At 47.3% G+C, this 24,967-nt stretch overlaps 1 protein-coding gene across 50 annotated transcripts in view; it reads right to left on the bottom strand.

The window, feature by feature from the left end:
* SORBS1 (sorbin and SH3 domain containing 1) overlaps positions 1–19,921 on the bottom strand; it is a 219,602-nt gene extending 199,681 nt beyond the window's left edge. For 37 of the 50 annotated variants that reach the window (XM_023642038.2, XM_070223911.1, XM_070223919.1 and 34 more), the window contains exon 1: positions 19,625–19,801. The gene's annotated coding sequence lies outside the window, so the exon portion shown is untranslated. Of the gene's footprint in view, positions 1–19,624 lie in introns of all 50 variants that reach the window. The other 13 variants (XM_070224153.1, XM_070224021.1, XM_070224111.1 and 10 more) reach the window with 6 other exon arrangements.
* Positions 19,922–24,967: the final 5,046 nt, after the last annotated feature.

Genomic DNA, 24,967 nt, shown 5'->3' with positions numbered 1-24,967 from the left:
TCCACTGAGCTTCAAGAAATACCCCAGGTCCTACAACTGTGACTTTCATCAACACTGATGCTAGAAGGGAACTGAAGTCACCCGGTTCAACCCTAGGTTGCTCCTCCAGAGGTAAGTGACTCATCTAAGGTCACACAGCTAGTTAGTGACTGAGCCACTGGAGAGGTCAGAAGGTAACACAGGAAGGCTAGAACTTAATGACTGGATAAGTGACCAAAGGAGTCACAAGTGGAGGGTACGTGGAGGAAGGAGGGGACCCTGGTAGCTGGAGTGGCCAGAGAGCTTCATGAAAGTGGTCTTGGGGTGGGGCCCTGGTGATGGAAAGGAAGTGGGGGATCATTCCTGTCAGCAAAGCCAGCAAGAGGAAAGGCACTGTGGTTGGAAGCTTGGTGAGGGAGGGCTAGCTTGAAACTAGGGTTCTCCAGGGAGGCCTGCTGCTGAGGCAAAAATCTTACCTGTGACGTACACCAGCAAGACAAGGGCACCCACACACCTTTTCCATGTCTGAACTGGAAGAGGGGGCCTGAAGTAACAGCAGATGGAGGTAAAGTAGTGTATACTTTCCTCAGGACTGTCCAAGCCGTGTCCCCTCAGGAGAGGGGGCTTCTCGGTCTGACCTGCTCGGCTACTGGCAATGCTCAGAGAAAGCTGCTCACAGAAGCTCAAGCGAAGGCCATGGTCCTGGGGCTTTCCCAAATTTGTTTGCCTTTCTGCCCTAAGTGGCATGGAGCAGACTAGAGTTAAACAGTAACTAGGAACAAAGGTTTGGCCAAATGCATAGTGTATCCCAGCGCCTCTGCAACATGTGTACCCCTTTCTCAGGCCTTTCTGATGAGTAGTCATAGCAATAATTTAATAAGGGTACTTATAAAGAAAAAATAGACAATTCACTGGATCTGAGTTCTTATTTCAGTTACACACGGAGAAAAAGCCAGACCAATTCTCAGCAGCCTGGACTGGACCCACCCGCTCTCACCTGCTGTGGCTCATCTGTGGCCCTGGGCCACCCTGGCCTGTCACTCCTTGCCAGAATTTTTCTTCCTGGCCTCCACCCACCATTGCCACCACCTCCGCCCCTCAGGGCTCAGTCACTGAGGGGCCCAAACTGCAAACATCCACTAAGGTACAAGCTAAGTCTCGGGAGCTAAAGGAACAACTCAGCTTCTTCAGATGCGCTTTCCAGATGGCCTTCCACAAGCCCTGTGCTCTGAGGTAAACATACAACCAGGTCCCCAAAGGGCAGGGTTCCTCAACCTTGACACAATGACTTTTGGCTTGGAATACCTCTTTGTTGCGGGGCTGTCCTGTGTATTGTTTAGTAGCATGCTGGCCTCTACCCACCAGATGCCAGTAGCACCCCCTAGGTTGTGACAACCAAAGATATCTTAGATATTGTCAAATGTCCCCTAGGGGTAAAATTACCCTCAGCTGAGAACCACTGCCAAAAGGTGACCCCCTCTAAATGTACTATTCCATACAGCCCCCAATGCTCAGGGCACCAGGAGCTCCTGGTCCTGCAAAATAGCTTAGGGGCTAAAGGCAGAGCTTCGGACTGGGGAGACCTGAGCTGGAGACCTGGCTCTATGTCTTACTAACGGTGTGACTTTAGGAAGATCGCCCAGCCTCTTTGAGCCTCAGTTCCTTCATCTGTAAAATGGGAGCAATAAAACAGCACCTACCTCATGGGGAAGCCATGGCTGTCACATAAAGACTGTCTGGCACAGTGAGTATTCAGTACATGTTAGTTATTATTTACAGGCCTGGAAAATTCCTTCTAGCCAAGCCTAGAGTTTAGTCTTCTATTTCTGCGGCTTCTGATCTTCCCCCTCCTTCCTATGCCCTTTCCACCTGTTAAATGCCTTTGGTCTTAACCTTTGGTCTTAAGGAATCCTTCCTGCTGGTTCAAAGGCATCTGAGGTTAAAGTGAAGGAAAGAAAACACACACACACACACACACACACACACACACACACACACAGAGGACCTTTCAGATCCAACCCTGCCCAGACCAACTCTCTAGACAAAGGTTCCCATTGTTGTCTAAAAACAAACTTTTCCACAGGGAGGCCTTAAATGAGCACAAAAGTCTCAAAGGCTCCAGACTCTTCGAGTTCTCACCCCCACTCTGCCCCTGACCTTGGCATATCCCTTCTCCTCTCTGGGCCTCAGTTTCCTAATCTGTAAAATGAGGGAGGTAGACGCCCGTGAGTTCTCAGGGTCTCCCATCGCCATTCCCTGAGATACAGCACCGTCCACGGAAGGCAGCTGGATCCACAGCTTAAGAAAGCACTTAACTGAGAATAAGGCTCATAAAGATAAATCATTCTCTTTTTTTTCCCTACGTTCCTGAGAGCCAAAAGAATATAGTATCTGCAGAATACAGAGATGGGTACTTGCTGCCACTGGAGTCAGAGATCTGAGTAAAATGAAATCCTGCCCTACTGAGACCTCAGGCCAATTAGTTTCTCTCTCCAACCCTGTTCCCTTATCTATAAAATGGGATAATAATAGAGGCAGAAATGATGGAAAGATTACTAGACAAAGATCATGAAAGCACATGGTAGAGCTGGTGTACACATTAGGTACTCAAAAAATGTATGCCTTCCTTTCTGGACTATTTTAAATTTTGTAATATAAATCCATGTCTTTCTCCACTGGAAAGTCCTTCCTTCTCTCCTTTCCCCAGGCTCTGTCCAAGCCCTCCTCTGCCAGGAAGCCTTCTCTGCACAGACTCTGCTTCTAAAGGCCCAAGGCCATAAGTTTCCCAAAGATTGGCTTGGGGATACAAGGAGCAGAGCAGGAGGAGGAGTTCACTAACAACCAGTTCCCTGCCCTAAGAATTTCCTTTCTGTGAATTCAGGAAATTTAACCCCTCCCTGCTCTGTCCCAGAACGGAGCCCTGACCTCAACATCTGCATAGGTTTAGAATTTATACCTTCATTACGCCTGAGTCTCATAACCACCCTGAGACAGGCAGGATGAGTCTGGACAGCACCCTCTCCCACAGCTCCTCATCCAGCCTGGTCACCCAGAGCCTCTCCTGCAACTCACTGTGCACTCCAGGAAGACAATCAATAGGACCATGCAGTTTCTTCTCTTTCCTCTGTGGGGCGGTCTCACAAATCTCCAGCCCAGACCCTTCCCCTGGCTGGAGCCCTAGGACTGACTGTAGTGACTCTACTGTCTGAGAGGACCTTGAACCAAAAGGCAGAAAGGCCTGCTGACAAAAGAATGGAACTCAAGAGACGAAGGAATTGGCCCAAGGTCTCAGCTAGTTCATGGGCAGGGCTGGGTTAGAAGAGCAGTCTCTGCGCTCTAGACACACCAAGCCTCTGCCCACACCCTCTTCTGCACCAGCTGGTCCCCCTCCTGTCTCAGGATCACCATTCTTCCAGGCCGGGAGCTTGCAGTCACCTCTGCTCTTCTCTTGTCTTATTTCTCTCACCCTCTTAGCAACAAGACCAGTAACCCCCAGTCAGAAGGGACTGCAGATGACCCTACCTCCCAAGCCCACTGCCTGGTCCCCATCACCTCAAGACAAGGAGCCCAGGCTGAGTTCCCCAGATGCCCATTCTACCCACCAAGGCTAGATTCCTCCTCCTTCAACATGCCTTTTTCATGCCGCTGTCCTGTCCAACAACCTGCCATGGCTTCTCTGTCCCACTAAATAAACCTCTCCTGCTCAACATGCCTGACCCCCAGGAGCCAGTTTCACCCAGTCCAGCCCACTGGTTTCGCCCTGCTCCTCTGCGTGCCCCCTTCTACTCATCAGGAGGATCTCGCCTCAGCTCCCTCACTAGACCCTGGTCCAGATCACTCCCCTCCTTTGTCAAGTTTTCCCTTCTCCCCTTTCCCCTATCCTATTGGTCCTTCCAGGCTCTGTCCTAGGCCCCATCCATGAGGACGCCTCCCTTGACCTCCATGGCCCACAGCAATCTCTAAGTCCTCTGCACATGGTCACCAGTGCATAGTTACGGGCCTAAGCCTGATTTCCTCCTGGCCTCTCTTGTCACTACACTGCCTGAGCCGTATGAGCTTTGCCTCCTCACCAGACTGCAAATGACCACCCAACACTCTGGCCACATTACTCCCACCTCCAACCTCCCTCTGGCACTTATTCCACAAATATTATGAGTGCCTCTAATATATCTGAGTGCTCTTGAAACCCTCCTTACCCTTCAGGGCACATCTGAAATGTCACCCGCTCTGTGAATCCTTCCTCAACCCCTCCTCCCTTCCAGGAATCTTCATCTCTCACCTTAAGACCTCTTAGTTGTTCTCAAGCCCGTGTCCCCAAGTGTCCTCCCTCAGATCCAGACCTTCCTTTCCTTACTCATGTCTGGGCCTCCCACAATACCTTATACCAAGAAGATGCTCAATGAATGGCTTTCATAGTGAACTGAAACAGAATCTGTCCAATTCTCAGGCCGGTCTATGCTCCCGGGTGGCCTTAAGAGCCGTACATCCAAGTAACCTCTTACTATTCTTCCAAGATTGGATTTGGGCCCAGACTGAGTCAAATGACCTCTTATCATTCTCCCAAAATTAGGCTTTCCTCTTTAATTACACTTTATCTAGCCACATGTTATGTGGATTCTAATTACATAATTACTTCAAGCCCTGGGACTTAAGAACAAAAAAAGAAAAGAAAGGGGTATGTATGATTACACAGGTAAGTCAACACACCAAATATGCATATTTATATAGACCACATGCCATTTTCTTGTTCATATACAATTCTGTAACCCAGAAATACAGTCCCCAAAGGGGTCTGAATCACAGTGAGGCAAAAATCTCACTGGGTGTGAGTAGACGAAGGAGAACTCACAGAGAAGCCTAACCCTGAGATGGTCTTTGAAAGAGGCTTAGTCAGTCCCTAGCCCTCTCCCCTTCTCTTTCTACAATGAGGAGAAGTGGCCGTGTGACCTTGGGTGTGGTAGATTTGGAATGCATGACCAGGCCTGATCCCTCCTGACCAAAATATCCATCCTCTTCTGATTCCAGGTACTCACTGTGCTGTCTCTCTCCTACGGCACATTTGCACAATTCTCTCTCCTACTAGACTATGTCCATCCTGCAGATAGGGGCCCAGTCTCATCCGTTTTTGGTATTCCCGATTCTCAATCTCTCCCAATACCAGTAGGGGCATCTAACAGGCCCTCCTCTTGCCTCATATTCCAGCTTTATTAAAGTACCGGCCCCAGGGCCGGCCCGGTGGCGCAGCAGTTAAGTTAGCACATTCCGCTTCAGCAGCCCAGGGTTCACCGGTTCAGATCCCGGGTGCAGACATGGCACCGCTTGGCCATGCTGTGGTAGGCATCCTGCATATAAAGTGGAGGAAGATGGGCACGGATGTTAGCTCAGGGCCAGTCTTCCTCAGCAAAAAAGCAAAAAAGAGGAGGACTGCCAGCAGATGTTAGCTCAAGGCTAATCTTCCTCAAAAAAAAAAGTATTGGCCCCTCTCCGAATGCACGAAGCATTCCCATGCCACTCTACCTTTGCATGTGCTCTGCCCTCTGCCCTCTATCAGGAATGCCCTCCTCTGGTCCATTCCAGCTCCCCTCCTGGTGGCCTCCACTGTGCCCTGTACCTGTCCTAACTTAGTGCTCATCACACTTTGGCATAAAAACCCTTTCATGTCTCTACCTCTCCTTCCAGACCAGTGGTCATCAAACTTTTTGATCGTACCTTCCTATTAGTAAAATAGCTTTGAGCATATTTACTTATAAGGTAATTTTAAAATCTGCGCTACTGTTAATAGGAAAGTTAAACCTTTCTTATATTTGAGTTAAAACAATAACAGAACTTTAACTGATAATGTTTTCTTCCTGCCCCTCAATGGATATCTTGAGAGCCCACCCACTGCTCTAGGTTAGGAACAAGAAGAAGACAGAAGGGGTGTTTTACTTTCTTTGTATTCCCAGAAACTAGTACAGAAACTAAACTTAATAAATGAATTAATTTACTCCACAAATAATGAGCACCTCCTGTGGGCCAGGCACATGCTAGGCACTGGGGATAGAATGGTGACAAGACACAGCCCTTGCTGCTGTCATCATGGATTCTACAGACCGGCAGTGCGGGCAGACGAGCAATGATTTTCCAAACAAGTGTAACAAAGCAGCTGAGACAGAGGTTGTGAAGAATGTTCTGTCCAGAACCACCAAATCATTAGAACCTCAAACAGGAGAGTTTAACCTGCTCAGGAGGGTCAGAGAAGGCTTCCCCAAGGATATGCTGCTTTGCGTAAGATCTGAAGGATGAGCAGCACTAAGTGAAGGGAGGGAAGAGCACTCCAGACTAAGGAAATCTCATGGGCAAAAGTCTGGAGGCTGGACGGAGAAGCTAAGTGCCAGGGGTTAACAGAGGCCAATAAAACAAAATGAATGAACAAGCCCAAAAAGGATGATGAGTTCTACTCCTCCCCCTTACACCTGTCTACTTATCAAAATAGACCACCCCCAGCTTCGTACCTCTGGAGGGGTCACTCAGCCCTGCTACTGCCCAGCTCTGGGCCAAGCAGAGCAGGTGGCTCTCTGCCTCCCAGCCGGTCCTGCCAGGAGCAGGCCCCCACCCCTTCTGAGGAGCCCAAAAGCCACAGGAAGACACTCCTGAAAACCAGGCATGTTGCCATGGGCACCACCAATCAAAGGCTCCTGGGCAGTTTAATTTTTAAAAGAGAGTGTTAAATATTTTACATCTTGTAACAGCACTGTTTCTTCCTTGTCTACAGTGGAGAGGAACACCCTATATGCCTTGAATTTAGGATTTACACTAAATAAATGCCAATCTGCAAGACAGTCCATGGAGGTGTGCCCCAACTGCTAAGCGCATCCTCCAGACTTCCTGGTTGCCCAGGTGTACATTCCTTGAGGGAGCAACCTGGGAGATCCAGAATCATAGCGGCAAAACCACTTCTCTACCAGAGCTCCTTTGACGCCAGGAAGGGAAAATTATTCACAATGATGCTTCAGGTGAGTATGTAAATAGGCCATGACTTTAATAATTAAAGACAACACCAAGACAGTAGTCTATAATGCAGGCTGGTGGGCTGCGGGCCTCCTCCTGCAGCAGCTGTCTTGAGGAGCCATATCTTCTATCAGTGCTCAGGCATGACTAACATTCCCCAGTTCCTGGGGGGGCTCACCCCCTCACACCTGCCAGTGCTGGCTCACTAATGAACCATGTCCAACGTAAAGGCTCCATAAAGCTAACACTAAATAGTCCTAAAAGGCCTGAGACTGCCTTGGCCCAGGCTCGTGGGCCTGGCAACCTGATTTTCAGCAATCACCAGCAAACCCTGCTTAGGCCCTCAGCTCTCCCAAGTCCCAGCTCTCTCCAGCCACTCTATTTTCTGTCCCTGTTAGTATTTTGCTTTCTCTGGAGCCTCTATTCATTTTGCCCTGCTTAAAGGAGCCTAGTTCCTACTTTCCCTTGGCTTCTCCATCCACATCCCTGGCCCGCTCTCAAGCCCACTGCCAGGCCACTGGGGCAGCGATTCAGATCTCCCAGCTCTAGTTCTGGCCTTTTTGACCTCATCCTTGGTTTCAGGATCCAGCCTCCTGTATGCACTGTCTATAAAGAGAGGCCCAGGCACAGGAGAGTCAGCAGTGTATATGTTCCAGAAGCCTTGGAAAGACTCCCTAACATCTACGTACCACAAATATGTTTCCATTTCCACCCCTCCGTCAATTCATTATAAGCAACTACAAACCTGACCATCACTCTGTGCTCACAGGAAACCATCAGCCAATACTAGATATGCCCCAACTAAAGACAAACTCTAAGTAGAGAAGCAACCTGCAGATGAATTATCTATTTACACGTCAGTCAAGGAAACTGCTCAAATGCCATGCAATAAGAGAAACTGTTTGGATTTCACAAGGTACGTCCTGGTGACCCCGCATACTGGGAAACCAGCTCAAAGGCTGGCCTACAGGCAGATGTTAATAATCAATGCATAAGGCATTATATAAATGAATAATGAGTTTTCGCATTGACATGCCGGCAGAAGGACAATTCCGGGATCTACTAAGTGGTCATTCCTGCTACAGTGGCTAAGAGCTAGAAATTCACCCATGATGAAGGAAAATCAACGCCCAACAGGAATGAGATTGGCAGAGCCAGTTATAGGTTAAGGTACAAGTACTCCACACTCCTGATCATGGGTATTGGTATTGAGGCAATATTTTTACGGCACAGTGAGAATCCAGGTTGCCAGGAACACTCTCCTCATAGATCATTCCTGGGTCCGACATTACTTCACACCTACTTCAGGTCTGTCACTGGCCTCTCTCTCCTCCTGCCACGTGTGCCTCACTCTAGTGAGGTGAGATGCCACAGGGGTTATGCACATCGAGAGCACCCTCACTAACCCCACCCCTGACACACACTTTGTCACAGTAAAACCTTTCTTCTTCAAAATCTGAAACTGTTGAATGTCTGCTGGGGAAGACAAGAGCCTAGCCCTCTTGGCGTTAATGAGGAAATAAACTCCAGGAGGGTGAGGCCCATGTCTATGTGTTCACCAATATTTGTTTAATGAATGAAATGAGACTGTGACTACAAAGCACTTTTTAAACTAAAGTCCCCCAGGCAAGCAGGGTTTCACCTATCAAATGAGGCACCCTCCCACCCCTGGGGCTAACATCAGAGCTCTCTTTCTCCTCACCCAGCAAAATGGGGCACCTCTAGAACACGACGCTACATTAGATGGACCAGCTAGCAAGACTGAGCACCGGCGGAAATGCAAACCACCAAGCGATAAAAACCTCGAAGTAAAGACCAAGATCCAAGTGCTAAGTTACCTGGGCTTTTGTCCTTTCTCTCTTCTGGACATCCCTCTGCTGCACAGGGGGGATGCAAATGTCCATGCCTCCACCCCTCCAAGGCGGAGACGTAGTAAGGGGAGAAGAAATGCTTGGGGACAGGAGAAAGGGCTGTGGGTAAAGACAGACCAGGAGGAAGGAAACATCAAAAGGCTCCCTGTTCAGAGCACCAGTGACCAGTACTGGGAGGCAGAGGGCTTCGTGAACGTGCTGGCGTTTTTACATCAGCTGATACAATCAAAGCAGCCCCTGGCTTAGAAACAGTCAGTTACGTGTCCCTCTCCAGGTGGTCAGCCAGCTCTACAAACATAGCCTCGCTGGCCAATGTTCTTTCTCCACTCCATGGTGCACTATTTGAAAATGCCTCCTTGACTCTACCAATAACTTGTGACCCCTTCTCATTCTCAATACAGCAACCAGCGTTACTGAGCCATCACTATGTGTCAGGCACAGTTCTAAAGACTTGCACCATCCTGTGAAGTAGGTGTTATCATTTTCTCCATTGTACAGGTGAGACAACTGAGGCACAGACTAGTAAGTTGCCCTAGAAAGCAGCAGAGCCAGGATGTGAACCCATGCAGCCCGAGTGCAGGGACCCTACTCTTAGTCACTCTGCTCCCCTATCTCACTTCCAGGAGAGAAAAGTCAAGCTCCAAGATAAGAGATCTGTTCCCAGATCACGCCCACCCAGCCACGTGACCTTAAACAAATGGCTTTTCTATGTCTCAGCTGCTTCAACTGTGAAACAAAGCTAATCATAGATGGCCTGGTCTAGAAACAGAATCTTAGCTCTGTGGCCCAATGTTACCTAAGAGAACTTCCTCAGATGATAGAAATGTTCTATATCTGTGTTGTCCGTATGGCAGCCACTAGTCTCATGTAGCTACTGAGCACCTGAAATGTGGCTAGTGTGACCAAGAAACTGAATTTCAAATTGTATTTCATTTTAATTAATTTAAACTTACATGTGGCTGGTGGCTACCATGTTGCAAAGTCCAGCTCTAGTCTTTAAATTCTAGGATGGCAGGTGCCATTTCTCTTCGGTCACAGCTGTATTCCCAGAGCCCAGCATAGCCCCTGGTCTACGGTTGGTACTTAATAACTATTTATTGAACAAATCAAAAGCAAAGAACTTTCCAGGTGCTCTAATACAACTTCATCTTCCACACAGGCATTGATTCTCCAGGTCCCCTAGCTAGTGGACATCTAACCTTGGCTTGACAAGGAGCTCAGGGCCTCCCAGTGCAGTACCGCGGGGAATAGCTCTCATGATGAAAAGTTCTTCTAAGGAGCTAAGTCTGTCTCCCTGAAATTTCCACTTTCTAGTCCTGGCACGTTAGCTCACATGTTTAGAAAAACCAAAATAAGTTATGAAAAAGCACTTAAACATTTTTAAACACTATAAACACAGGATTATATCTGTAATTCATTTTCTTTGTTAAGATGAATCCGATCTTAATTCATAACAGTGTGAGGCCGATTAAACAAATACACGACCGTGATCTGTTTGAGGGGAAGAATCCTCTAGCGCCAGGGCTGTGGTCCAGAGCTGCTGCCTCTGCTGAGTTTAATATCGGCACATTCAAGCATCCCAGCTCCATATGCGAGCCAGGGAGTGTGCAGCTGGACTCCCAAAGAACTAGGCCTTGATCTCCGAGCAGGTTCTGGGGATTCTGGCAGAGCAAACTGTTCCATATTTCCTTGATGTGCGTACGCCTTCTAAGTGGAAAAACCTAGTGGTTCCCATCCGCCTCCTATGCACCAAGGACTGTGGCAGACACAGGAGATACAAGATGACTACAGTGTGGCCCTCACACGGAGCCCACAGTGCAGAAAGAGTAAGAGGTTAAATTTGCAGAGTACTTACTCTGTGCAAGGCACTGAACTACAATCAGGAGAAAGACAGATAAACCAGCCACAATCAATTCAGTGTGACACATGCCATGCAGACGTATGTACAAAATACTGAACTGGCTGCCTTAGAGGAGATACCGAGAAGGATCTTAGCACTGTGCCTTGCACACAGCAGGTACTCAGGGCAGTGAACTGAATCAAATCTTGACCAACAGCTCATTTTAAGGCTGAGAAAACCAAGACCCAGAAAGGGTAAGTGACTTCTCAAGGTGACCCAGGTAGTTAGTGATGGGGCTGGAGATAGCACCTGGGCCTCATCCTTCATCAGCCCAACCATCTACAATGCTGTCTCACGGTGCTTCTTATCCTTCACTGCATGGGGAGAAAGGCAGGATCTGCTGCCTGTTATTATGTCTATCTCAGAATAAACAATGGATTTATTTTTCTAAGAGTGTATATTTGGGACCCTCTTGAAATCTCGTGACTAACTATATGCATACCATCCTAGAAACATGCATTCAATCATTTAACAAACATTTATTGGGAGTATACTATATATTAGGCACTGGTTTAAGGGTTGAATAAAGAGATGAAACAAACTTATGTTCAAATCAGAGGGCTGAACACCCATATTTATCTCTGCTCTCTCTCAGAACTCCACTAAAAGGACAGCAGAGGAATTTGTTTTTTAATACAAAAGAGACAACGGCAGACAAGATATGTCAACAGAACTCTGGAAAACAGAGGGCTGATCGCCATGCGGTAGCTGATTTGGGTTTCTGCTTCGTCTGCCCTGCTAAGTGCAAGCAGGGGAGGAAACCACTAAACAAGTGGCAACTTACACCACAGAGACAGGAGAAGGCTCAGGAACCGGAGGCACCAAGGACTGTGAGGGGAGAAGCAGGAGGCGGCTGAAGAGAGGACAGCCTGCTAAAAGTTGTACAAGGAGCAATCAGACCCCAGGGTCCCTCTGCAATCTGCTCAACCTGGTGACTTCCCTCCCTCAGTCAGGAGAAGGTGGAGGTTCCCTGTTTAGACAAATGACACCAGAGACTCTCTGGATTCAGACACATTTAAGGGAGGGACACAGGTGAAGGAGGAAGGGAGAGAGGGGGCAAACTTTCACAAAATGGATGGAATGAAAGTCCGCCAAACAGGGTACCCAGCCTCCTTCTCCATCAAGGCTCCCAGACTGCGCGACTACCAGGCTGTTACACCCCCCAGGCAGACTCCTCTCCAGGAAAACCCAACATCCCCAGAGAAAAGATCTTCAGGAACTGACATTTAGGTGTCCCCAGTGGCAGAAAAGGGGAACTCTCTGCTGGATCACCCTGCAATGAAGTTAACAAGCCTTCCTTGTTGCACAGATACCCAATCAGCAATTTGTTGTCCACATAAAATATAAATGGACAGTCAAGGATCCGCATACATGGAAGGACGGCTCCAGTGGGAAATACAGTAACCAAAAGAAGCAGAAAAAGGACTTAAAGGAAACAAAGACAACACAGGGGACAACAGGAAAACACCAGAAATACACAAAAAAACCTATTTTAAGTGAATTTACGACACCCATAAAACAAGAATAATAGGATGCTATTTACAAAAAAAAAAAGAAAAGTGAGCAGAGACTAGGGAGCCCTAGAAAATAAAACACACAAGTATGTTTCAGACAAAAGCATGAAAGCATAAATAAAAAATCCAAAAGGGTTCATTAAAGATAAAGCTGAAGATATCTCTCAAAAAGTAAAATGAAAATAAAATGAAAAACCAGAAATAAAAGATTTTAAAATTACAAACTCAACCCAGTAAGTCCAATATCCAACTAATAGGTGTTAGAAAGACAAACCATAGAAAATGAAGAAAAGAAAACTGTCAAAGAAAAATATCAGAAAATTTCCCAAAACTGAAGGATGTGAGTCTTCAGATCAAAAGAGCTCACCAAGGACCCAGCACAATAATTTTCAAAGCAAGAAAATTTCAAATGCAGAGAAAGAGAGAATATCCTAAGACTTTCAGTGAGAAAAAGCATGTTACCCATAAATGACCAGGAATCAGCAAGGCATTGGAATTTTTGACATCAATATTGGAACCCAGAAGATAGTCGAGCAATGCTTCAAAATTCTAAGGGAAAATGGCTTTCAACCAAATATTCTAGGCAAATCAAACCACCAAGCAAGTGTGAATGTAGAAAAAGAACATTTCAGACATGCAAGTTTGAGGTGATCAGCGTCCACAGACTCTGTCTCAGAAATTCCTGGAGGAATATATCAAGAAAGAAGAAACAGTGCATCCAGCCCAGGACAAGCTGAAGGAATCCCAGGATGAGGCCTAGAGGCCTAGAGGTCAGTGGGTCCAGAAGAGGAGAAGGATGGAGGCGTCTAGGAGGAGATCTCCAAGAGAAAAAAAAATGTAATAAAATATAAAGGAACATACGTTATAAAAGAGATGTTTTAAAATGCTGTCAGAGACTCTGGGAATTAGTAATAATTATATAGAAAACTAAATAGAAGAAAGAAAGCAATTATTAACTCAAAAAAAGACATAGAAGAAAGGAAATATCCTTATAATACAACTACATGGCTCAGCCATGAACACTATTTACACAGCCAAAATAATGTAAGCCTTGAATATCAATGTGACCAAAAACTGTGATGTAACAGTAATGGGAGGGCAGGGAGGAAGGGAAGTATGTGGGGAGGGGAGACTGGAAGAGAGGAATAAGGACTCCTCTAATCCATAGTAGATCATAAAATATAACATCTAAAATGAACAATCAGCAAACAGCATTGTAAGCAGGTAACTTACAAATATGATAGTACTATGAGGAGAAACAGCTAAAAGAGTTGGAAGTAACTGTGGTAGTCAGAATAATGGCCCCTCAAAGATGTCCATATCCTAATCTCAGAACCTAGAAAGGAACTACATGGCAAAGTGGAATTAAGGTTGCAAATGGAATTAAGGTTGCTAATCGATTGGATTTAAAATAGGGAGATTATCCTAGATTATTCAGGTGAGCCCAAAGTAATCACAAGCGTCCTTAAAAGTGGAAGAGGGAAGAGGAAGAAGGGAGTCAGAGGAAGATGTGACTATGTTAGAAGGTCAGAGTGAGGCAGTGGGAGGACTCCAATGGCCACTGCTGGCTTTGAAGACGGAGAAAGGGGGCCATGAGCCAAGGAATGCAGGCAGCCTCTAGTAACAGGAAGACGCAGGAAAGAGATTCTTCCCAGGAGGGGACACAGCCCTGCTACCACCTTGAGTTTAGCCCAATGAGACCCTTTTCAGACTTGTAACCTACAGAACTGTAATATAAATTTGTGTTGCTTTAAGCCACTACGTTGGTGGTAATTTGTTACTGCAGCAAAATCACATTCAGTGCCTGACTCTGGGGACTGGATCAGCAGGACCAGGTGGGGTGACACAGCCCTCTTGTAAGATTTGAAGTGTTATTTGACTTTTAAAACTATATATGCGACTTTGATGCCAATTAAAATTTAATTTAAAAAGAGATGAAATACAGATTCTCTCTTGCCAGATCTCACAATCTGGTGGAGAAGACAGACGGGGACAGACAGACAGAAGACAGACAGCTATTCCTGATAGGCGAATGCAGAAAGAAAAGCACCTCTTTCAGCTGTGAGGGGAGTCTGAAAGGAGGAGTCAGCCAGGCAAGGGAGAAAAAGGCCTTCTGGGGAAGGGACAAAGACCAGGGAGAAAACCTGTCTCAGGAACTTGGAAGAGCTCTGAACGCTGGGACACCAGCAGGTCTGGCAGAGCCGGGGGAAAGGCTGGACAGGCAGCTCTCAAAACCACCAGGTTTGAGGCCTGCCCACTGCTGGCTTCTCTGGCTGGGGTAAGGGCCTGCTGTGCATATTTAGGGTGGGTACAGACAAGTGAAGGCCCAAGAAAAACCACATTTTCTTGGACCATCAATTGTAAGCAACAGTAAAGCATTTTAAATATTTTTATACTAAAACCAGCACAGACATATTATAGAACAGAATACAAAATTCACGTGAATTGTTAACATAAAAACTGGAGACTCCAAGGTGACTTCTTCTTTGAGAGGCCCACTTTAGACACTAAACGATCCACTGACCACTCAGCATCAAGACTCAATCTTCTCTGAGATTAATAAGTCAGAAGAAGAGTTCAAAGCACTATAGCAGGCATCCATCAAAGCATTTCAGACTTCACATCAGCAACCTGTGGGTGGCTGCCTACCGTCCCTATGTCACCACAAGACACCTCTTGGGTCCCAACCAACACTAATCAGAAAGTTGAAAAGCATCTCATTCTTTTCCAAAGGGGTCTGGGTCTTGCTACTGCCGGACGGGTTAGCTCAGCCTAGGGAAACAAAGAAAAACCACCACAGTTTATTCTTCCTCTTGGCCATAAGCCTATCCCTCCTCCTCCAACTCTGAGCATTACCAGAATCACCAGCAAGAGCCTCAGCTTCCCCATCAGGACCCCCAACCCCTTAGAGGACAGGCCTCTGTTAGAGAACACACTCCAGACACTCTTTCCATGGAAGGAAGTCAAGATACAGGGCACATCTCTTGGGAGAGGGTGTCCCTTGTGTCCACGATACAGGGGTGGAAACTTTTTCTATTGTTATAGCTGTTTTTGTTATAAAAACAATTATAACCACATGACAGTGAGCTGGGAATTTTCTATAAGGAGCCACCACTGACCACAGAAGAAGGGGGAAAGGACTCAAGGCAAGGCCACACAGAAGTAAAAAGCAATTTAATTGGGTTTGGTTTGTTTGTTTTATGTGTAAAACACACATACACACATTCAAAAAGAGTGAACTCAACTATTTCAAATTAAGAACAGAAAAGACAACATTTTAATGACACTACAAAGCCATATTATTGACAGTAAAGAAAGGATCAGGGAGGAGGGCAAGGAGAAAGATACAACATGAAAAGAGAAAAAAAAATGTATAGAGGAAGGAGATGTGGGGAAAGAAGGATGGGAAGACCATAAGATACAGGGCCAGACACACCTGCCTAACCATACACAAAAAGAGGGAACAACTAAAGGATCACGGAGACACTTCCTAGGCCTGAAGAGTTAGCCAAAGTAAACTACACTGTTCAAGGCCAGCTACTGGCTTGGGCTACAGACTTCATGTATTATCTTTTTTTACCCTTCCCTTTGAATGGTTACTGATCTGGTTAACCACTGTTCACAGCTCTTTAACTGCTCACTGAAACATTCTGAGGCTTAGCTCAGATCTCAGGCCAGAAGCTTCCTGCAAATGAGCAAGAATTCAGTAAATCAGTCACATCCAAGTATCTCCTCTGAAAAGGGAGTACGTAAAACACTATCTCATAAAACGTGCAAAGCACCAATGAAAGTCAGAGGAGAAAATGCTGCTTGAGCTGAAAAGAAATTCCATGGAAAACTATTTTTGTTGTGCATTAAAAAAATCTGGGACTTTGGAGCTGGCCCAGTGGTTCAGGGGTTACGTTCACATGTTCTGCTTTGGCAGCGCAGGCTTCACCGGTTGGGATCCCGGGTGCGGACCTACACACTGCTTGTCAAGCCATGCTGTGGCAGGTGTCCCACATAAAACAGAGGAAGATGGGCATGGATGTTAGCTCAGGGCCAGTCAAGAAGAGAGATCCCACGAAGACTCAAAGTTAGTCCCAGCCCCAGGCTGGACTCTCAGTCCACCCACCCCCAACCCTTGTCTAAACCAAGTCTCTTCTTACTTACTTCCCTCTAAGGGCCACAGAAATCGCCATATCACAACTGACAGCGCCTCCCTCTTCCAGCTCCATCCCTCTTTCCTCCAAGCCTGAAGACTTTGTTTTCCCCTTTCTCACCTGACCTGCTCCCAGCCTCCTACCTGGTCTGTTTCTACACTCTCCCTTCTTCTGCCCCTATTTCCTCCTCACTGTACTCCATCTTAGAATCATTTCTCTGAGAGAGGAGGGGGCTTAAGAGATATATTTAACACACAAGACCTAGGATCTATCCACCTGGGTTCCTGCCCCAGCTCTCCATCTTGCTAACTGTGTGACCTTGGGCAAATCGCCAAATTTCTCAACCCTTCACATTCCTCAGCAAGGGGAGTTCAACCTGGCAATCACAGAGATCACTTCCAATTCTCATGTTCGAAATATCTAAACCTTCACCTGCATAATCATAAATAAAGCAGTGAGTTAAACACACAGGAAGAAAGAATGAACTATAGAAACTCTCTTTCCTCAGCATTCTGTCACCCCCCCCCCCATCTCCCCAGCCAACCACCCACTCTGAGGGTCTGTGCCTCTCACTCTGGGCTGTTCTAGCTCTGAATTACTTACATACAGTAAAACCTCATGAATTGCACTCGTCAAGGAAAAGGTGAGTCTGAATCCAACAGAAGCCTGAGTCCTGGCACACTTCTTTCATGCCGTTGAGCAACACTGTGAATCTAACATCAGTTCAGCAAACAGAAGAGAATCTAAAAAAGCCATCACGAACGGTACGTGTGAATTTAAGAACAGAAACACTGACAGGAACCCCAGAAAACGGTCTGCTCCAAAGCCCTCCACTTTACCAACAAGGACACAGGCCCAGAGAGCAGAAGCCAGGAGGCCAAAGCAGGCTGGTAGCCAGGATCAAAGTCAGCTGTCCTACCTTTGGTCCAGAGCTCTTCCACCAAAGCTTTTTGAGACCATCCGTTCCCTTTTTCATAGAAACAGATTAAATTCTAAATTACCAGTGAGTGCCCTCTACAGCAAATCTATTTCCATGTCCAGGGAAGGGTCCAGAGCTAAGTTTGCATGACCAGATGATTACTAATGCTGCCTAATAAAAAGCTTTCTTTCCCGAACCCTGCACAATCATTCTCTGAAAAGAAAACTCCAGACTCTGCTATCTATATTGAACTCTATTTTGGAGAGGGAAAAAGGGGGGGAGCAGAACAGTTCTTTGTTCTGCCAGAAAGAAGCATCTGAACGTCCTTTCCCATAGCTTCTGTCTCCCCCCCCAATATTCCCAATCCCTTCAAAAAAGTTCACAGAAACTCTCCAACTAGAATAAAAGAAAGCAGGTGAGAGGACGAAAGGGCCAAAGTGGGGTGGGTGTGGAACAGAAGATGGCAATACCCTCCCATCTCTACACCCCATGGGGTAGAAAGCATTTCTTTTTGGTTGCTAATACCCTGCTGGGAAGTCATCAGAGCTAGTTTAACTCAGGGCCCTCCAGCTGAGAAATGAGCTCTCTGCAACCCCTGGAGGACTAACCCTTTCCTAACCATCCACTCTACCAATGCCCAGGGTAAAGGTGCCAAAGGACCAACCCTTCCGTGCCATCCCCCAGGGCCAAGAGCCTGAGACATCAGACATCAGGTCAGAGCTTGGCTGGCAAGGAGCTATTTAAGGCAGCATCAAGAGGGTGGGGTAGAAAATTGCTGGCAGCATCCTCCTACTCCACCCCTCTGTCACAGCCAACACACAAATGCGCGCGTGCACACACACACACACACACACACCTCTCACGCCCTAAACAGCCATCTATCTCACCTATGTCTCTAAGGGCTGTATATCTGGAGCCCCAAATCTCCAGCATGTGTTTTCTGCCACTGAGGCTGCGGTCCCCACCCACTGCCCACCCCACTTTTAATCCACTCCCTTCTCTTCAATCAACCACGAAGCCACCTTTTCAACCAAAAACGCAAAATTGAATCTAGAGCTCAAAAACCAAGGAGGGAGTGGAAACAGACAAGCCATCCCTGGCCTCCACTTACGAGAGGAACAAGGGCGCAAGTGGGGGTGATGTCAGAGGCCTGACATGCCGGATAGGTTCCATGATGTCTCTAAACGAACCTCTCTCCAGTTGACGAACATCTCTCCTGTTGACGGTGAAATCAATTGGAGCAATTTCAGCAGGTCGGCCCTGTGACAACAGGAGCATCCCAGCGCTCAATTTAAAACAAAAATCCAAAGGCTCAGCCAGAACATGCTGGGAAAACCCAGGGTCTGGATAAAACGAGCCACGCTCGGTGGGATCCCTTCTGCTTTTATGTAGCTATATAGCAGCGTAATAAATTCTGTCTGGCTGAAGAAAGCATGCACTGGTGAATTTCAAAGCCATCTTACGACAGTGGATGCACGGGGATGCAGAATTCGACAGCACGTTCCCCTATGAAGGGAATATAACGACTTCAAGCCTCTCTCCCCTCTATCTTGAATGGCGCTACCGCTTATCAAGGAAGCCACGTCGGAAAGCAGCCAGGGGAGAGCCGGGGATGCCCAGGGAATTCGGAGAGAGGAGTTGCTTTCTCTCGGTGATAAGCTGCCTAGCAAGATGCTGCCAATCACTCTGGGGGATGAAGGAGCACACACATGTACTCGCTCATTTAGGCAGGTCCTAGGCCAGACGAGTCGTCCTTGCGCCCCTCCCGCCGCCCTCTCATCCGGGGGGATGCTGATGAATGAACACACCTGAGATGCCTCCATCCTGCCGCTCGCTCCCTCCTCCTTCCTCTGGCTGCTGCAGAGGAGCCCTTCCTCGGTAGTTTCACTTTACAGCGCAAACCCACCCGGGTTTTGATGTCTCCTCCACCCACCCATATTGCAGCCAGCCTGAAGCAAGCGGACGTTGTCTCCTAGCAGAGGCCATGATCGCACGTACCCCCACCCACTTAAAAAAACCCTTAATCCCCGGAACCCCCGCACCCTGGGGAACTTTCCTTGAAAGACTGGGGATTCATCAAACAAGCAGGAAGGAGGGTTCGGCCAAGGGGGACCACGGTTTTCCCCGTGACTACCGGGGATGCTCTGGGGGAGGGGGTCCCCCAAGTCCTTCCAATAGCTGGCCCTTTAAACGCGCCTCCTCCAAGCGCGGAACAAAGGCGCCGCCCGCGGGGGACGGGCCGGCGCACGCCCCCGGCGCCGCCGCCGATCAGGCGAGCGCGGGCGGGAGGGCGGCTGGCGCTGGCTTACCTTGCGGGTCGCCGGGCGGGCGGGCTGCGCGCGTCCTGCCCCACTCGCACTACACGCTGCAGTTGGCCCCGCTCTGTTTTTCTGGGACTCGGCGCTGACTTCACCGACACTCCGCGGCCGGCCAATGGGCTGCGGCGGCCGCCCCCTCATTAGCATGCGTCTGGAACTGTCCACTCCGGCGGCGCCCAGGCGGGGGGCGGGGCCAGGAGGCGGGGCCGGGCCCGACCGTGCCAGGAAAGGGCGTGTGCGCCAATGGGAGGCGAGGAAGGGCCCGGCCGCCCCGCCCCGCGGCATTGTGAGCGAGGCCCGCGGGCTCGCGGATCTTGTGCAGATAACGCGCGCGCGCGCGCGCGCGCGCGAGCGCGGATCCAGTAACCCTTTCTGTTCTGGCCGGCCGCGGCCTGGGTCGGAGGTCGGTCCCGCGGGCCCTGTGGTCCTTAAGAGGGGTCGCCCACTGGGAGCTGGGAAGGAAGCTTGGAGGCATGAAAATAACAGCTAATGTGTCTGGAGTGCATATGAGTTATTTAACCCTTGTGTTCTGGTTTGCTCATTAGTAAAATGGTATTATAGTGCCTATCTCTTAGGATATAATAAAGATTAATACAGTTAACGTGGCTAAAGCGTTTAGCTCAGGGCCTGGCCGTCGTGCTGCAAAAATGTTTGCTACTATGATTATTACACTCTGTACCAGCCAATGTGCTTAATGCCTCCTATATGTTTTCTCATTTGATCCTCATAACCTTATAAGAGAGGCACTATTACAAATCCCTATTTTTCAAGTGGGAAAACTGAAGTGTAGGTTTAAGTGGCTTAACGAGGGTCACACAGAAAGCGGTGCAATCAGGATTTGAACCCAGGCTCTGAGATTTCATTCATGTACCACCCACTTGCTCAGGGGCTCCATGGCAGACATGTGCTGGGCCCTGGAGTTACTGCAGAAAACAAGATGGGCAAGACGCCTCCCTGTGTGAAGCTTCCATTTTAGTGAGAGAGACAAACAAATAAACAAGTGAATAAGTAAACAAGATCATCTGCAATGTGAAAAGTAGAGTGAATAAAATAAAACGGGGTAATGTGCAGGTAGAGAGAAGAGTGCTTTGATTGTTAGGGTTCAGAGCTAACCACTGCACTGCATCCTGACCTCCTCCATCCCTTCAGTGTTATAGAAAAAGAATCAGAGGCCCAAGGTCACAGGGCCAGCAAGTAGCCAGCCTAGAAGTCGCTCCCTCCACACCTAGCTTCCCACATCCCTGGGACACCCTGAAGGTTGGGCAATCATCCCTTGGACCGAACACAACTGATTGTTGTCAGCTGTCCTTGACAAGAATCTTCAGCCAGAGCATGTTCCTGGAGTAACAGGCTGTGTGTGGCTAGGTAAAGGCAGGGCTTGACTGCACAGCCTGATGGGGAACACATCTGCTAAGGTTCTTAGTTGTCAGGGAACAATGACAAGTCTTTGCTGTGCACCTGCTATCCTCTGCTGTGGAAAGAAAAAAAAATTAGAAGACTCTTAGCTGCCTGGGAGCCTACTCTACAAGAGGTGACAAGACACCACTAGAAAATGACTCAATCTAGGGAGCCCCCAGCCCAGACCTCCCCCGACTTGCTCCTCATCCTACTGTTTTGCAAAGAAGACTGGACTAGGAATCAGGCTTCCCAGGCTCGACTATTAACCTCGTCCACCATCTAGAGAAGACAGTGCCTTATGGGCCTATAAAGTAATCAAAAGGCTTTTATCAAGCACGCCTAGTCTGCTGTGCACTATTCTGTATTTGTGCTAAGAGCTTTACATGCATTAACTGACTGATCCCACACAACAACCCCAGGAGGGAGGACTATTGTTATCTTGAGGTTATCCACAGAGGAGGAAAACAACAGGGAGAGAAACTAAGTTACCCACCCAGCAAATTCAGGGCAACACCATTTAGAATAGCAAAAATAATTCAAATGTCCAGTTTGAGTGGATTGGAAAAAAAAAAACGTACAGGGCAACCATATGACAGAATATCATACAGCCAGTAAGAATGAAAAAGCGTTAACACATAAAGATGTTCATAATATATTAGTGAGTGGTGAAGTAGGTTGAAAACTAGTTTTATGCTGCAATCCCATTAAAACTATTTCTTAGGGGATTATGAATGATTATGTTTTGCTCATTGATATTTTTCTGATTTTTCTCATAAACATCTATCAAATTGTTCAATAATAATTTTAAAATGAAAAACCAAACTACCTGTGGAGATGTGATCTGTAGACAAGGCCATCCATATAAGTGGGAAGTTGCCTCAAGGCATCTTAAGTGAGCCATAAGTCTTCCAGTCATCCCCTAAATGTCGAACTCCTCTGCTACTTTCAGTCTGTGTGTCATCCGGGTTTACGAGATAAATGGAAAAATACTAGAAGGACAGAAGGGAAGGGAAGAGGGGAAAAGAGAGAAAGAAAAATCCTACTATCCTTCAAGACGCATTTCAAATGTCTCCTCCAAGAAGTCTTCAGAATCATGGTCTAATAACATTTTAACACTGAAAGCAACCCAAGAGATCATTAGGTGTAATCTTGTCAGTTCATTCTTGTCTCCAATCATTCACTGATTCATCTGAGTAGCAGGCCCTGTGCTGGGTGCTGGTGAGACCTGGCTCCCTCCGTCCCAAAGGTAACGGGAAGCAGAGGCCCAGGGAAGGCCAGCTCCACAGGCATGCAACCTGCGCTGAGGAGGGTCCCACACTTGGTTGATTGTTCTGCTCTTGCCATCTTGAAATTTTTCACTATTTAACAAGAGGCCACACGTTTTCATTTTGTTCTGGGCCCTGTAAATGATGTGGCCTGTCCTGGGGAGGAGAAACACCAAGGCCTTATCAGTGTATCAGTGACCAAGCCTGGAGTAAACCATCCTCTTATATGAATGACACAGTCTCATGCCTGGTTCCCCAGGGAAGTATAAGCACTTCTGCTTTCCAGCCCTACAGCACTTCATTTATTCTTTTCTCATGGAATTTACCATATTTGGCGAGAACTCCTGTGTATATGTGTGTAGTCTTATTCCTCATCCTCTCTCCCCACCAGATTGTAAATTCCATGAGGTCCTGGCTTGTGTCTGCTCATCTCAAACAGTGCTTAGCACTGTGCTTTACACACTGTTAAAAATGTGCTTAAGTTTAATTTAATCTTATTAGTAACTCCTCGTTTTTTTTTTTTCACGTGCATAAGATTATTCCCAGCAGTCCTTCCGCTGTTGGAGAGGAATAAAAATATCAGGCAGGAACGTGGAACACACAAACCAGGATCACAGATATCATCCCTTAAGCAGGCCGTTAGTGGGAGGACTTGGGGAAAGAGGCAGCAGAGGACAGCCCAGAGCTTCCTTTCCTCCATCTTCAGGGTCACACAGACTGGGAGAGAGGGAATAGACAAGATGATCTAGAGATGGCGGTAAGCATAGTGGTTAAGCCTGTGGGCGGAATCCTGGCTCCAGTGCCCTAATATGAAACTGTTGTGCAAGCTCTCGGGTCCCTCATCTGTAACATGAGGAAAACACAACCTTCCTAAGGTTTACTTGTGAGCTATAGATGAGAGCACACGTGTAAAGTGCTTACACACTGCCTGACACATAAGCACTCACTAAGTGGATATTATTACTGATATTACTAGCAGGCCAAGTTGTGAAAGGTGCTTTCTTAAAATGCATTGGTTTCGGTAACTTGTTTCCCCAGTTACCCAAAAGATTGACCATGGTCATTTTCAGACACATCAGCTGGAGAAGTCTAGGAGAGAAGAAAATCAAATGAGACAAAGGAATTATGAACTCCAGACTTTAGCTGTTATGTCACTAAAACCCTGGTAATTATTTGTACCTAATTACTTTTGTAGTATCTGGAAGAAAGTGAAGCAAGTAGTAGAAAGAACCAAACTTCCTTAAAGAACCAATTCTCTTGTTTCTTACTGATTAATTACCGAGAGAAAAGGAATCTACACTCTTGTGCCCAGGGGGCACAAAACTGATTTGAAGATCGCGGAACACTAGATCCAAGAATTCCACATTCCTTGGAGGTCAGTGCTGGCAGATGCTGCTTTAGGGAATTTTGCTGAGATGGATGGAGGTTGGTCAGGAGAAGTTTGCGGGGCCAGGTAGAAATGCGAGGAGCCATGGGGATCGCTGTGCTTGAGGAGCAGGCCCGAGATGAGCATGAATCAGTCACCGGACCTCTGTTTATCAATCTAAAAACACTTGCTCCAGCATGTCTTGTGTTGTTGCTTGGATGAAAACATGTATACATAATCGAATCCCAATTCTATACAATTGTAGCGTATTTGACCAAGTGCGTAAAGTGTGGCTTTGAGATTGTGTTATGCTCAAGTCGAAATAAGACATTTAAAATATTGACCTGGGTGGACCTTTGAGAGAAATCAGAAGTACAGAATAAACTTCTCTCCACTTCCACTGTATCAGTGGATGTGCCCGCCCTAGGTCAGGGGTTTGAGAGGGGCCATCTGAAGGCAGCTGCTGGAAGATCTTGGTCAGGGGCTTCACTGAATAGAATTTGCTGAGTTTACTTTAGAAGACTTACTACTATGAAGTAATTTAGTCAGTGAAGTGTTTACTTGGGAAAACTATTTTTGGGGCGGGTGGATACAGCTGACAACTCTGAGAGAGGCATTCTGATTGAGGCTGGAAAGATAAAGGAGGAAGGAAGCCAGGAAGAAGGAATAAGAAGGGAGAAAGGAGGAAAAAGAGCGTGGCACAGGGAAGCAGGGGAGAGAAAGAGAAAGTGAGAGATGGCAAGAGGGAGGAAGGGAGATCATTAAATGGCCTGAGGAGAAAATACTGCAACTTCAGAAATAGGGCAACTAGCCTCACTAAACTAATGTAACCTTAACAAGGTTAAAAAATCAACAACAATGGTGTTAAGGGAATAACTGACATTCTGGAGGCTGTTGGAAGCTTGTCAGAGGTGATTGGAAGAGTTCACTGAGGGAACTCATTTCACAGGGCCAAATTGAGTCACATGGGTGCCCTGGGAAGGTTAATAACACTTTGTCACATTTATCAAGAGGAGATGCTGAAGGCTGTGTGGGGGAAGGGCAGAAGGGAAGATGGCGAGTACCTATCAAGTGTCAGTCCTTTCTCCATTACCTCAACAAGTCTGTCCTGTCTCGACTGGCCTGCCCTGTCTCCTGAACCTTCGGTTACCTTGACCCATTTCTGTGAACAGCAGTTTAGTGACCATATCTAGTCCCAGTGCCATGCCCCTCAGGGATCCTGCTTCCCGCTTCCCCAACTGGCTGAACCGAACAAGTCATCCAAGTGTACATGGCTTTCTGTGCGAGGAGATCTCGGAAAGTCAC

This window comes from Equus caballus, chromosome 1 (assembly GCF_041296265.1).
Source record: "Equus caballus isolate H_3958 breed thoroughbred chromosome 1, TB-T2T, whole genome shotgun sequence".
In the NCBI taxonomy this organism is placed as follows: Eukaryota; Metazoa; Chordata; class Mammalia; order Perissodactyla; family Equidae; genus Equus; species Equus caballus.
This window is presented reverse-complemented; position numbering and strand designations above follow the sequence as displayed.